The sequence below is a fragment of the Pelobates fuscus genome, chromosome 6, assembly GCF_036172605.1.
Source record: "Pelobates fuscus isolate aPelFus1 chromosome 6, aPelFus1.pri, whole genome shotgun sequence".
NCBI classification, from domain to species: Eukaryota; Metazoa; Chordata; class Amphibia; order Anura; family Pelobatidae; genus Pelobates; species Pelobates fuscus.
Window position 1 is genome coordinate 58,230,219 of NC_086322.1, and position 16,064 is coordinate 58,246,282.

Consider the following 16,064-nt stretch of genomic DNA (forward strand, 5'->3'; position numbering starts at 1 on the left):
CTTCTCTCATTGGAGGTCTGTGTCCATATGTTCCTTTGCCATTTCATTTTAATAGGTGATGAGTTTCTGGACCATATGGACTAATTCTGAGTTTGTGGGGACTTATTTTGAGATTTCGAGACTTCTTGCATTTTTTCTCTTCTACCATTTCCATTCATTATTATTTTTTTCCCACCTTCTCCCCTCCTTCTTCCTTCTTCTTTTTGGCATATTGGGACTTTCGAAATTGTATGGCGCTATTTGAGTGCAGAGACTTATGGACTCTGTAGTCTTTTCGTTAGTACGAGTGGATAGTGTGTGTGACTTGTAGGAACTATCCAACACGTCATTTCCACCATTCGTACGAACGATGGGCATGCGCATGGATCTAGCCTGAAATGTCACTTCCACCATTCATACGGATGGACGTAAGAATGAATACTCACAACACTGGTTTCGCTTTACACCCCCTACTGAACGAGCATCTTATTGGACGAATGAACTAAGGAAACCCTTTTATAACATGGATAGAAGCAATACACCATTTTAAAAAGCCTGTATACCGGGCGAAACGCGTCTCGGACACCAGGAGGACTGTATATTTGTATTTTTTATCTACTTTGTTTTATCTCCCTAGCTGAGTTTTTATATTTTGTTTGTAATTTAATAAAAGTTTACATTTATTTTGAATACAAAATTGAGTCCTCTTGGATAAATATCTATTCCATCCACACTAAAAAGGGGATCCTTGCCACTCCACATTTGGCAAGCGGATGCATAAACTTGGAGCCAGTAATATATGGGCTCCAGAACCAGGTGAGCAACATATTATGAACAACCAGCTGTGAACCTTCAACAACATCCTGTACTATTATTTCACATTTTATGTCTCCTGTCATGTATATATCTTATTGGAGTCTGTAAAGGGATACAAGCAAGGAGGTTCCTGTTACCTTAAAGGCACAGAAAGCCAGTATGTTCAGAGCCATAACGTTGAAAAGGCTCTAGAATTGTGAGCATTCCTTTTTTTATATTTGTTTTTTTATATTTGGTTTTATTTATACCAATTGTAAATGATATTGTACCATTGTATATTTATTTTTATCTTTTTTCCGGTATACATATTAAAAAGTTTCATGCTGTATAGGTAAGCCCTTGATTTTCTAGCACTGCACTATACTCTGTTGTGTTTGAAAGGGGTAGTATCACCTAAACCTTGTTCTAGCAAATTGTGTTTTCTTGTTCACTATTGGATTTCTGGGTAAATAGGAGAACCCAAAGAGCACGGACGTATTAGCCGCGAGGCAAACAAGGCATTTGTCTTGGGCGGCATTTTCCAGGGGGCGGCAAAAAAAGCCCCCCCAAATGCCCAGGGCAAATGTCCTGTTAGTCTTGCGGCTAACTGCCAATCTGGGTGGGCTGCTGGTCGGGCGGTGCTGGTGAGGGAGCACTTTCCTCTAAGCTGTCTGCTCAGCTCCCTCGCGCCACAGAGTGATGCCGGGAGCCGGAATATGATGTCATATTCCGGCTCCCAGCCTCACTCTGCGGCACGCGAGGGAGCTGAGCATACAGCTCAGAGGAAAGTGCTCCCTTGCCAGCGCCGCCCGACCGACCGCCCGACCAGCAGCCACTGGACCCCAGGGAAAAGGAGAACTTTTTTTTAAAGAAAAAGTGTGTGTGTGTGTGTGTCTGTTTGTGTATGTTAGTGTGTGTGCATGTTAGTATGTGTGTGTCAGTGTGTATATGTTAGTGTGAGTGTGTGTCTGTTAGTGTGTGCGTGTGTGTATGTTAGTGTGTGTGAGTGTGTGTCTGTTAGTGTGAGTGTGTGTCTGTGTGTGAGTGTGTGTGTCTGTTAGTGAGAGTGTGTGTGTCTGTTAGTGAGTGAGTGTGTCTGAGTGTGTGTCAGTGAGTGTGTGTGTGTGTGTGTGTGTCTGTTAGTGAGTGTGTGTCTGTTAGCTAGTGTATGCGTATCTGTCAGTGAATGTGTGTGTGTGTGTGTGTGTGTGTGTGTGTATTTAGAAGGGGCGTCTGAGTTTTGTCCTGTCTAGGGCAGCACAAAACCAGGATACACCACTGCCAAAGAGTGCTAAAGTTGCTATTAGAAAAATATAAATCTCTTTTTTATACTCTTATTAAGCGCCCAAGCATCACACTTAAAACATTTTCTTTTATTGTGAGATTTACTTAGAACAGTTTTGGCCTAATTAAAAATTAGACACTTCCCAGCTTTCACAGGTTTTCATGTCTTCAACATTCTTGTCAGGATAGCTATGGATACCTAGGGACAAATATATATCATTAGATGTAAATATACTGTTTAATACATTCAAAACCATGAGAAAACAAATCCTAGGAAAAATCCAATTTGCAAGCTATCATAAACTGTTTTCTTGATGAATGGTCATTACAGGTCTGTGGCTTTCCTGACGTTATCTAATTTATTACATCTTTCAAGCAGTTTTCTGTAAAAGTAACACACTGATCAGCCACAACACTTAAACCAGGGACAGGTGTAGTGAATAACATCGATTATATAGGTACAATGGCAAATGTCCAGGGATGGGATTTCTTTGGCTGCAAGTGAACGCAGAGAAGGACAATTGGCGAACCAGTGTTAGGGTCATGGGTGCCAAAGGCTCATTGATGCACATGGGGAGCAAAGACTAGCCCATGTGATCCATCCAAGAGCTACTGTAGCTCAAATTGCTGTAACCACAGACCAGTCAGAGTGCCCTTGATGACCCGTATCCACCGCGTAAAACATGAGGGTTAGAACTGGACCAATGGACCAATTCAGCAATGGAAGAAGGTAGCCTGGTCTAATTATTCCCTTTTTCTTTTATATCATGTGGATGGCCATGTACATAATTTACCGGGGAAGAGATGGCAGCAGGATGCACTATGGGAAGAAGACAGGCTGGCAGCAGCAGGGTTATGCTCTGGACAATGTTCTGCTGGGAAAACATGGGTCCTGGCACTCATGTGGATGTTACTTTGATATGTAACACCTATCTAGAAATTGCTGCAAAACATGTACACTCTTTCGTGGCCATGGTATTCCTTGATGGCAGTGGCTTCTTTCACTAGGATAATGCACCCTGCTACACTGCGAACAATGTTTAGGAATTGTTTGAGGAACATAACAAAGAGTTGAAGGCATTGTCATGGACTACAGATTCCCCAGATCTCAATCCAATTAAGCATCTGTGGGATGTGCTGGATCTTAAAAGATCTGATGCTAATGTCTTGGTGCCAGATACCACAGGACATGTTCAGATGTCTTGTGGAGTCCATGCCTCGATGCATCAGAGCTGTTCTGGCAGCATGAATGGGACTTACGTAATATTAAGCAGGTTGTTTTAATGGAACTGATCTATTCATATTCTTCCAATTAAATATAAATATCATGCTTCAGTTCACATTGTGAAATATACATGCACTTACTTCAATTTTTTTCTATAAAGGCTGCAAGATCCCATTCTGCACAAGAGACAAAAAAATAAATAGTTACACTGTGTTCTGCATGGTTCAATTCCTGCAGTGGATATTACTGTATGCACTGCCCTGGTTGCTGTAGAGAGTGCTCAATCATCCAGAAAAAGATTCACAACCTATGGCATGCACGCCATACATGGTATTAGAGGTTACTTTCCGTCATATGCAAGACTGTGAGACCCAAATAGGCTGGGGTGATCTCAGTATCCTCCCCTGAGCTAGCCTGACAAAATTCCCAATTAGATTTCTTCGGATATCTGCTAGTGCTTGACTGCAGTGGGTACTTAAGAGCAGCCCCCAATTCACTCATCATCTTAGGTCACTACAAGCACTTGTGAATGATAAACCAAGCACATGGAGAACAGCCCAAGAAGTATCTGCCCTTACGAGTTTAGCAGTTTATATGTATAACTGTTTGCCTTGGCAGTGTGCGCTGCAAGGCTACCACAAATACCACAACACCACAAACTGCTCGCTCACATACACATTTTAATACAGCTGACAAACCCACAAATACAACCCTACAAAGTAGCTGCAGCAACCATACATAAGACAGGCAGCATAATCAACATATATGCTTAATTATATATATATATATATATATATATATATATATATATATATATATATATATATATATATATATATAAACAGGCACACAAAGGGACTTCTAGACACTATGAGACCCAAGATCCAATTTATGATTTATATGTTATTTTTTTGGCCACTGCTGGCGACTACTGATATAACAGGAATAGGGTTTATTACAGAAAATTATATACAAGCTATTGTTATAATTTCTTAGTGTGAACTATTGTACATAAAGACTTTACTAGCTTTGTTGGTGTATTGTAACCATTCTTGATCGATGTAGATTTATTGCGAAAAGATTTTATCTATTCTTACAATTTTGACAACATTTTCATTGAACTGCTAAAAATATTGTTTATTTACATACCTGTACTAAGACTTCTAGTTTAACACCTTCACATGTAATGCTTCTTTTCCAGCATTTCCAGGACTCCCTTCCTCCATGAGATTCAAATCCAATGACCGTATAGAATGTTCCGTTGGACTCGATACACTCATCGGTTGATGATCCTGTAATTTACAGTATATAATTTAATTTTGGAAACTATTTCTTCACTAAATGCATTCCCACCATCCAATAATTTGTGTGATCGGTAGTGTAAGCAGGGGAAAACACTATGCTGATATCAGCAATGATATCTCACAAGGGAATATTTCTGTGTTAGAGTTGGGGTCATAGTGTAAGGTTAGAATTAGGGTTTGTGTAGGGTTACAGCTGGTGTAAGGTTTGCATTAGTATTCGTGTAGTGTTAGAGTTATACAATCACACAAAAATAAATTCAGCGCGGAAGCAAAGTGATAATAGTCCCAAAGCAGCTTGATCAACAATATGGAGTCTCTCTTTTCCTATCAGAAAACTGGATAAAAACAGGGGTAGGAGCAGCGCTTCAGTAATCCTTGACAAGGTATATGTGAAGAGAACCATAGAAGAAATAATAGTGTAGTATTTAAAACTGTAGTGGTGATAAGTAAAATAAAAGATATGCACTCACACTTGCCTGGAGCTTTCCTGGAGCTTCAAAAGTGTTTGATAAAGCCTATCCAAGGAGAAATGCGTGTTGTTTATAACTTTATCACTTTTTTATATTTTATATTGTATTTCTTTTATTATTTTTGTGACATTAAAGTACTTTTTTAATTGGACCTAACTTTGCTGCTGTTGGATTGTTTGGAGCTATATCCTTGGTGGGGATCATACCACCCAAGCGCTTTGGAATGAGCAAACCGGAACTAGCTCTTTAGCATATGAGTAGGTTTAAATTATATATTTCTGCTTACACTCCTTTTTTACGGTGTACACTATTGTGGTTCTGTTTGTCTATCTCCACATTTACATGGAGGGAAGAATTTTAATTTACACCTGTATCCTTGAGTGGGGATCATACCACTTCAGAGGAGCCAGATTTTACGGCTCCATTTCACGTGAGTGTACATTTTATAGTTTTTACCTACCCTAGCTTCATTGCTCTATATACTTCACCATATACAATTTTTATTTGTTTGTTTTTTATGAGGATACCCCCTACCACACCTATAACTCGAAGAATTGCCTCTGCACTTGATCCAAAGGCGGGGATTATTCCACCCAGGCGCATACACTGGAGCTGTATTGAAGCTCCAAGAAAGTGTGAGTGTACATCTTTTATTTTACTTATCACCACTACGGTTTTAAATACTACACTATTATTTCTTCTCTGGTTCTCTTCACATATACCTTGTCAAGGATTACTGAAGCACTGTACCTACCCCTCTGTTTTTATCCAGTGTTAGAGTTATGTTAGGGTTAGAGTTAGTGTAGGATTTGAGTTTGGACTGATGTTGGGTTGATGTTAGGGTTTGTGCTGGTGTAGGCTTATTGTAGAGTTGGAGTTGACCTTAGGGATAGTTCTAGCATTAGTTAGGGTTATGGTTTAAAAAAAAAACAACATAGCTTTTTTTCCAATATATATATCAATGTCTTACTGAGTCTTGCAGCCACTGACTAATATTGCCTAATGTTTTCCTAATTCTACTCAGACGATATATTGCACTTTTTTTGTTACAGCCATGACAAAATAAAGAAAATGGAGTAGCAATGTGCTGTTCCACAGTGAAACGAATGTCTTTGCTTTAACCTTACTCATTTCAGATTTCTATTTATTTCCAAGTGTCTTTCAAAAAGCAATTGTTAAATATGTACAACATCACAACTAGCCATAACACCATCATGGTCATATGTATGGCCATATTCATTTCTTTTTTAAAGTCAGGAGGTAGACAGCATATGTCAAATTGTATTCCCCCCGCACCCCTCAATGACAGCAGATCTAATGTATTAGTAGAGTGCAATTGTCTGATTATGGTTGTCTCTGAAATTCTATGGTGGGGAAGTATGAAGATTAGTCATCTGTTGATCTTGAAGGAGCTTGAAGAAGCTTTGCTGGAAAGGATACACACATTAAGGTACTACGGTTTAATCTGCTTAATCTATCTATTCACTTGTAGGAATTATGGGTTAACCAGGAACTTCACTCAATAGCCATTCCCATGTTCCTCATTGGCTACCAGGGGAACATCTACAAATTTTATTTTAGAAAGCTTATTGCCATTTTGGGACACAAGGGAAAAAAAGTAAAACAAATTTGGAATAAATGACTCTATACATATGCCATACTAACCTCCATTCCATTTATTTTTGAAGAATGTTCCCATTGTGGTGCCACATTTCACAGAGAATTGTTCATTATTGGCCTGCCTTGGTATACGTTCTGAGATAGCATCAATGTCACTGGGGTTTTCCACTTGTGCTGAGAAAATGAAAGCAAATATTGCAGAATTAATGTTCTTAATATCATGGAATATTAGAAAAATAAGTCCTTTATGGCCTCCATGATTAGATTACAAGTGTATGGAAGGGAAGTTTTTGTTTATTTTGCTTTCTAAGGAGATTTTACTTTTGTAAGTTTCAATATAGCATATATAGAGTGTTTTACATGAGTAATACACTTAAGTTGTTACACACCAAAAGAGGAAACAGGCACTTCGATAAGTGAAAGATTAGCTAGCTGCTACAAAACGTGTGTAGATATTCTCTAACCCAACACCAAAATTCAAAACAGTAAAAAAAAAAGGTTATGGAGAATGACCCAAGACCAGTTAGGTGTCTGCACAGGAGAAATACAGTCTCATATGTAAAACTACATACAATAGTGCAATACTATAAATAAAACAAGTAAATAATAATTGTGTATACAACAAAAATGGTGAGATGTTACACTCACATATATGGGAGCCTTTATGAACTTAATGAAAATGATGCAGAAGCAGAATACAAAATGATAGTTTAGTATTTTCTGGAATTTAATGAATATCAGCAGAAAGTTGTCACCTGCTCACTTGATGTAGAGCCTTAATAGAACCTGCTCTTGGTTAAAACAGAACTGTGCCTAATTCGTGATGGCACTCACCTCCTTAGAAAGTTGCATTAGTGCATAAAACACAGTTTCGGGACTCACAATGTGCAGAAAATGTGTAGCATTTGTCAAACACTTACTGTAAAAAATAAATAAATTTAAAAAAATAAATTCAAACTCCTCCAGAACACATTTCAACTGTAATGGGTTCAATTATATTTTTTTATTCTGCTTCAGCATCATTTGTAGTGAGGTCTGTGGAGACCAATGGTGTGAGGTCTGTGGAGACCAAAAGGCACAAAGGCCCATAGTTTAGAGACTGGTCTTAAATGCTCCCATATATGTGAGTGTAACACCTCACCATTTTTGGGTTATATACTATTGTTATTCACATTTATTTTTATTTTTAGTATTGCACTATTGTATATATATTTCTGGAAGGAGGGGGGGTTCTATGTCATATACAAGATTGTATTCCCCTTATTCATACACAACAGGGCACTCCACTTAACTGGGGTTATTCTCCAGAACATAATTTTTACACTGACTTACATAAGTATTCACCCCCTAGGAAATATTCACATTTCGTAGTGTAGATACAACCTGAAATTAAAATGAATGTTATTGTGAGTTTTAGAATGGATTAGCACAGTGGTTCCCAAACAAGTCATATTTTTACTATGACATAAAGTTAATAAGATACAAACCTTCAACTTTACTCCCCCTAGTCAATACTGGATAGATCGATCTTTTTGCTGCAGTTATAGCTGGAAGTCTTTTCAGGCTAAGTCATCTTGTCTTTAATCCTAACCAGTATTTCAGTCTTGCTAGTAAAACACACTACCACAGTTTTGTTGACTTTGCACCACACATGTTTTTGTTTGCATTGTCTCCCACATACCTTTCGAGGAATGCCCAGGTTATAATTGTCCCATGGCTTGTTTCCCCAATCTCAGCTGCAGATCTCTCTGCAGATACCTTCCTTGCAGATACCTTTGACCTCTAGTTAGTTTTTGTTTATGTCACATTTTTCCATTTTTAATAAAGAATTTATGGCAAATATGATTTATTATTGAAATATAAATATACATCCCACTGAGTAAGCAAAAACCATAAGCTTTACTAAAATGCTAGTCAACATCAGTCACATGTTAGTACATTGGAATATGATCTTGAAGTGGTTGTGGCAATTACCCACCCTATGTTCTATTGACATGTAAGTGGAAGTGTAAAGGATTAGGGAAAACCAGTAGGAAGGAATAAGGTAGGGAAGTAGAAAAGAGAGGTAAGCAGGAATTTGATAGAAGATATACAAATGTGATGTTAAATTAGAAATATACTCACTACATAAAAATTAAATTAGCGTCCACCTATGAACCAATACAATGCACCCACTACACCTTTCCAGTAGCTGAGGATGGTACATGGTACTGATAAGGCCACACAAATAAAATGTATTTTTATTTTTTTTAAGTTCAAATAAATCACAGTGGCCTATCAAAATATGAATGAAAAAGACCCCAAGGTGTTTTTTTTCCCTCCAGATGGGAGGAAGGGCCATCTCGTGGTTCTTTCAATGCTAACACAGATTTGAATAGTCAATATAAAGCTAACAATGAACATGCAAAGATAAAACAAGATCAGAAGAAGGAAGGCCCCAAAGGTCCAAAAATACACATTTTTGCATTGCCTGCATGAAGAATCATTTTGGGATTGCATATGTGAAAATAAAAAATAAAAACTTTAGCCAAGTTAATGTTTCTTTATCATATTGAACAGGGAATTACGGTATGTCATATTGGGTAAGGAGTAGAGTACATGGGGTCAAGTAGAGAACACATCAGGAGTTGAGTTTAAGTTAAAAAAGGGCCTTGCTGAATTCCATGGTTGGTTTCTAGTGCACACCATCTTAATTCTACCACTGTTAAACATGGTACTACTAACCATCTAGCAGGGCTGTCTTTAATATTGATTGGACCCTGGGCAAGCATTTACTTTGGCCCCCTGGGCATGCAATCACTCCCTCCACCCCAACCCAGCGGAAAAACGAATGTAGAGAGTGCCCTGGTGCAAAAAATTATTTTAGGCCTCCCCTGTAGCACAAGAGCAAAGAAAAAATAGATCCCCATCTCTCATACAACTCCTGCGATGCTATGCCAGCTGGGGATCTACTATCCTTGCAGGGTTGTATTTGTAAGCAGTGTTTGTGCAATTGAATGTAAGCATGTTTTTTATACAGTGTATGTGTGCATTTAGGGGTGTATTTGTATGTACTCTTACCATTGGAATTCAGTGGTGTACTTGTGTGTAGTGTTTGCGTTTGAATGCAGGGGTGTGTGATTGTCTGTAATGTTGGCTTTTAAATGCAGGTGTACTTTTGTGTGTAGAGTTGGTGTTTGTATATAATTTTAACATTTTAATACAGGGATGTGTTTGTATGTAAGGGGCTGTTTGGATGTAGTGTTGTCTTTTAAATGCATATGTACATTTGTGTGTAGTATTGGTGTTTCAGCAAACTGGTATGATTGTATGTAATGTTTGTGTTTGCAGGGGTCTGTTTGCATGTTGTGTGATTTCTGGGATCTATGCACATACATATTAACACATATACACATACACATTAACACACAGATACACACATAAACACACTGACACATGCTCACACCTTGACACTTGCACACACGCTGGCATACACAAACAGAGATACACACCTTTTGACACACAGATACAAGCACTTTGATACACACACACACACTGGCACATCCACACACAGAGATATACACAAACACACACACGCACACTGACACAGGTATGTACACACACACAAAGGTATAAATGCAGGTGTGTATATGTGTACAGTGTTAGCGATGAAATGTAGGAGTGTATTTGTGTGCATTGTTGGCATTAAAATGCTGGGATGTATGCATTACCACACACTCATATGCACACTTACACACACCGACACATACATACACACACAGGTACACATACACACTGACACGCAAGTACACATACATGCAGATACACTGACACACAGACAAACACAGCCAGATACACACACACATATATGTGTACATTTACATATTTTAATCTCTGTCCTCTAGCAGCTCCTGGACAGCAACTCCCAGCAACCTTGGCCAATATAATGTCTCAACTCTGTTCTTACATACCCTGGTAGAAAATTTGGCAAAAGTAACATTTGTAAATGGTGTACAGCCTTTGATAACACTTTATGCAATAATATTTATAAATAAATATTTTTTTTAATTTATATTTAATAAGGAACTGTCAGGTCCTTCTAGGATTTTTAACATGTAGTTATCCCCAGTGTGTTACATTACAAACACCAACACATGAGTGTTTGTAATATCTGATGAATACAAGTGAAATAAGAAAGCAAAACAAAAACAATATTTTGCCACCTTCCTGTCTCCTTACCTTTTGGGTACAGAAGGATGGCTTCCCTGGGGTCCAGTGGGTGCTTGCTGGCCCAGGCTGATGGGAGTCTGCCATCAGCTTTCTCATTCGCTCTCCCCCACAATGCTTGCATTCTCCGGTGTGTGGTGTGTGGTGTGTGCCTCCTCCCCAGCGGCACTGAGGAGGAAGTGATCTGTTCTTTCTGGGAGGAAGTGATCTGACCTCACTTCCTCCCAGCATGCCACGGAGAAGAAAATGAATCACACAGCAATGTGTGAGGAGGCTAGCTCTATGTATTCAGCCAACCCTGGTCCAGAGCAGAATTAAAGGACCATAAGGACTGATAACTTCAGGTGCCGCAGTGGGCCCATGGGGCAGCTGCCTTAGGCCCCCAGGAGTAACTGGGCCCTGGGCAGCTGCCCCTTTTGCCCCTCCTTAAAGACAGCCCTGCCATCTAGTCTAGTTTGCACTATCCCAGAGATAGTAGAGTTCAATGTTTTTCCATTATGTTTTTCCAACATGCAAACCTTTATTATCTTTGATGGCTTGTAGCTAGTAAAATCATACTTAAATATGGATCACATCAGAGTCCCAATTATCAAACTTATTCTAATACGCAGGCTGCCTGCCAATCATGTAAGCCCGGCCTACTAAGGGTAGACCAAGCAGTGAGCACTGTTTCAGGGTTCTAGGGCCATTCTAATGGCACTTCTAATGTTGTGCTCAGCTATGCTTGTTGGGGACTGAGCAATTTCTGCCTCTTGAGTTTAGTTTCATTGAGCTAACCAAACTAGGAAGTAACAGGAACAGTTTTTTGATTGGCAGCCAATGGTGTAATAAGGCTTTTTATTTATAAAAGTAACGATTTCTATTGAAACCTGCACTTTTTGTAATAATGAAAAGAGGACACACTCCTAAAGCACTTTAGCAAGCTAAAATGTTTTGGGGGTTTGGACTGTCCCTTTTATATGTAACTGTATATTTGCTGAAAAGTTTAGTCAGCTTTATTTTACATAGCTGGGGGCTTTCCAGGTTTGGCTTTGGGAGCTCGGGTCTGACAACACATTCTCAAGTTAGTGAGTCAAGTATCTCTCCAGACGGACAGAATTACAATGAGCTTTTCCATTTTTTGTCCTGCTGTGCATACAAACATTTTTTTACTGATCACTTGATCGGTGGATCTAGCATGGCTAAAATTTGCTGTGTATTTTTTTCCAAAGGGAAAAGGGATACTTTACCAGCGCTCTGTGACATTCAGAGTATTTAATATCACAATTAAAAAGCCCTTTAATGTCTGACTTACATTCTTCTTTCATTTGACACATTTCTAAAATCTTCTGCTTCATACATACCTGATTTCTTACGATTTATCTTTCGTAGCCTGCAAGCAATGGGTTCATCTGTAGAATTACAAAATAGAAGACATGGATTTACATGCAGATGTATATGAATAATATTTACAACACCAAGCATTAGTGAATTCGTAGGACTCCCCCATTTTTACAGACATCCCAAATGTGATAGTAACCGATTCATGATCAGATTCATGGGTATGCCTCTTCTTGGTCTCTGCTCTGCCCGTGACCTTCTCCTGCCCGTTGCTCGCACCCGTACAGCCAACTCACGCTTGCAGGACTTCTTACGGGTTATTCGATATTACATTTTTTGCTCAATGTCAAAGTAAACATTTTTTAAAGGATCACTCCAGGCACTATAACAACTTCATCAGAATTAATCAGTGGTGCCTGTATCTAAGGGGTTTTCAGGTGGGCATCCCCTCTCATGGCCCAAGAGGTTTGCCTTGACTTGGCAGGTGGGACATCTCTCATGGCCATAGGAGTAACTAAACATATTTGTTTAACCCCTTAAGGACCAAACTTTTGGAATAAAATGAAATCATGACATGTCACACATGTCATGTGTCCTTAAGGGGTTAAATATGCATAGGGGTTTGGGAAGAGCACAGGTAACCTTTTTTCTTTGGAATTTACTGCCTGTATTGGGGCTGATGTGTGCTATGGTCGTTGCTGCTGCCAAGGAGTAGTGGGAGTTTGAGCACAGGACTTATTTGTGTTTATTGGAATCACACGTTACACTTTACAATGCTGCAACCCAGCCCATGTGTTCCCTATTAAGGGTTAATAAGCATGTAGGGGTTTAGAATAATATCCATCTCTGTCTCATTTGAGAGATCTGTGACAAACTGCCATTTGCCACTGGGCATTGGAGAAGACTTATTGCTAGCCTCCTGCCCTGCGACTATGGCCCTGGAAGGTATTGCCCTTTGAGACTTGTATTTGGGCCCAAGGGATGTTTGTATGCTGTTCCTGGCCCTTTAAATACTTGGAAGCAGTGTTCCGAATGCAGTCGAAGTGCCGAAGCCGTCAAAGTGCCGAAGCCATCGATGTGGCCGCCATTACAGTCGAACATGTGGCGGCGGCCATTTTAATCCAGTCGAACGCGGTGAGCTGTACCTTCCCCTACCCTTCGACACTGCGACTGGAGACTAAGTCCCGTTCGAAGTCCCGGTTTCACTTCAACGCTTTGAAAAAAGTCGAAGTGAGTTCGACGAATCGAACTCGGATGGGACTTTGTAACTTTACAGGGCAGAAACAGACCGACCGCACAGCCTGAATCTGTGGAACTGTTTTGGGCAGGGAAATGTGCTTGCGGTCGGTCATAAAGGACTTCCAGCTAACTCTTTAACCCCTGGATGGAATTAGCTGAATTTTGGATATGTTTGTAAGTAAAGTATGCTGATTATTAATATGTATTTTTAATATTAATATTGGATGTATAGTTTTAAAGTTATAAAAATTTATAAAAATGTATGTTTAAACTGTATGGTATAATCGGGTTACCTCTCAGGCTAAGGGGAGGGAATCTGTGGGAGGTAACCATTGTGTGATTGGGTAATGTTTAATTGGATGTGGGCGGCTCCCTTGCAGGGGAGAATTGCATAAAAGCAGAGTGTGTGTAATTAAACGAGACTTCTTCTTGACCCTCAATACGTAGCCTTGTCTCGTTATTGGAGGGAACAGCTATATCACACTGGGGATTGCTATGTGCTGCATACTCCCTTGAGCTTTAATCACTTAACTCTTGTTCCTGTTACGCTCTCCTGGAGGAGAGGTCTTTCCCACACGGTCCTGAATGCTGGAGGTTCATTCAGGGTGGAAGGAAGACGGCGCGTCTCCAGTTAAGCTACGGCGGTTTTGGAGTATGCGGTGGTTGTGGTGTCCAGTGCGGTGCTTGTGGTCCTCGGCGCAAGCTAGGAAGCGTCCATCAACGGAAGGTGTCCGTTACAATATCTTTGCCTGAAACTCAGGAAAGTAATGTGAATAGTTGGTGTAGGACCCAGTAGTGGGAGTTTGAGTGCAGGACTTGTTTTTTTTTTTATTGGTGCCTGTAACCGTGACTGTCCTGTTTCAAGAATCAGAGAGAATATTCCAATTTGATAATAGCATTTAACTCTCCACTGATAATTAGACTGTATCCATCTGTGAAAACAAGATTTTCCAGTATTGACGAGAGTTCACAAATATTTAGCCCCTGTTATATGAGTTAGAATTGTGCATTGTATTACAACTGTCTTGTTTAAAGAAATACTACATACCGGGGGGCGGGGCCGAGCGGCCATGCCGACAGGCTGCAGGTCACTGGAGCTCCTGCTGAATCAGGCTAATTTTGGGGAAAATACCCACCTCATGCTGCATGAGAGCTCTGGAGGTTCGGGGAACGGAGTCCTGGATTGTCCCGGTGTAGCTGGAGCACCTGTTACCGGGTGACTCTAGGTCCTGGAGAGACATTTTGGGGCTTGAGACCAGAGGCCTACCCAGGAGGAGAGCGGGGCGGACGGCCGCTGCCTCGCATTCCAATCTGGTTACTGTGTTATAGCTGGCGTCCTCCCGGTCTTGTTCCCCCCCCCTCTGGGCCAGCGGGGGTTATCCCGGCCCACACCAGGCAAGATGTCATCAACACCCAACTACAAACGTCGAAGGTAAACGGCTCCCACGAGGCCTCCTTAAAATGGCCGCCGGCAGCTTAACAACTCCACCGGCCTAAACATGATGAACCCCCTATGGCGCACGGAAGCAGACTGCTCCACCACAATACACCTAACCAGCGCTCCCTATCACTGGGACCAGAGACTAACCAGGGGGGTGTACCCAGAGAAGGCATACCCAAGCATTGACCCTAATACAATGCAGCCCGCACCTGAACACAGCGGCTTAAGTGGCACAGCGTTTGCACCCACCAGACGACCGGGAGACCTGGCAATCCGCAACCACGGTGCCCTCTGGCAAGACTTTGGGACTCAGAGGACCTTCTCATAGGGACTATCCCCAAGAATGGGAATAAACTGCCTTTCAACATCTCCTATGCAAAGAGAGCCGGAGGCGACCCCAACATCCCACGATGACTGGCACCTAAGGCACACACCACGGAACCTACCGACAGTCTCAAAAGTGGTTACTGCGGCTGCATTTTATAATTAAACATACTGCAATGTCATTCATGTTATAATCACCGTTATAAGAAATGCTAGTTTGTTTTTTATGCCTAATGCTGACGATGACATAGTCTACCCTGCTTTGCCTGGTGGTATATTACTTTACTTTTACACTTAATTTAGTTAAGCTTGTTACTATATTATTTTCTAACATGTCAGCAAGTCAATCTGTATTCAAGCCTGTACTTATAACCTTACCTGACACACAAGACTAAAGCTCATAAAAGTGTTACTTAGCATACAAACTACAACTTAACTTTTTTTTAAATGTACAGATATCTCCATGCCACTAATGTACAAATGCTGTGTATACATCTCCTAACTCTGCCATTGTGGCATGGTAAAACGATCTGTAAATCTCAAGCAACGCTCACCCACTGTTTATATTTTCTCTTACAAAACTAAAAATGTGCTGTATAATCATATTCCATGTTATGTTTCAACTGTTCATTACATTACTGCTTGTGACTGCTATTGTGGCTGAACAAGCCTATTGTTATACCATGCACAACAAAAATAAAGAATAAAAAAAAAAAGAAAGAAATACTACATACCTGGATCTGAAGTTGAATAGGCAATTCTAAAATCTTCTGATTCATACATATCTGGTTTCTTAATTCTTCTCTTTCCCAAACTATGTGCAGGAGTTTCACCTGTGGATTTACAATATAGAAAAA

General features: G+C 40.2%; 1 protein-coding gene and 1 long non-coding RNA gene across 2 annotated transcripts in view; both read right to left on the reverse strand.

The window, feature by feature from the left end:
• The window catches only part of LOC134566054 (uncharacterized), a 449,970-nt gene that overhangs the window by 343,854 nt on the left and 90,052 nt on the right, over positions 1-16,064 (reverse strand). The window lies entirely within an intron of this gene.
• Positions 3,421-7,043, reverse strand: LOC134615357 (uncharacterized). Its single transcript, XR_010091292.1, has 3 exons — positions 6,723-7,043; positions 4,433-4,575; positions 3,421-3,459 (listed from the first exon to the last, which is right to left on the reverse strand). It is a non-coding gene; the product is annotated as an uncharacterized LOC134615357 (long non-coding RNA).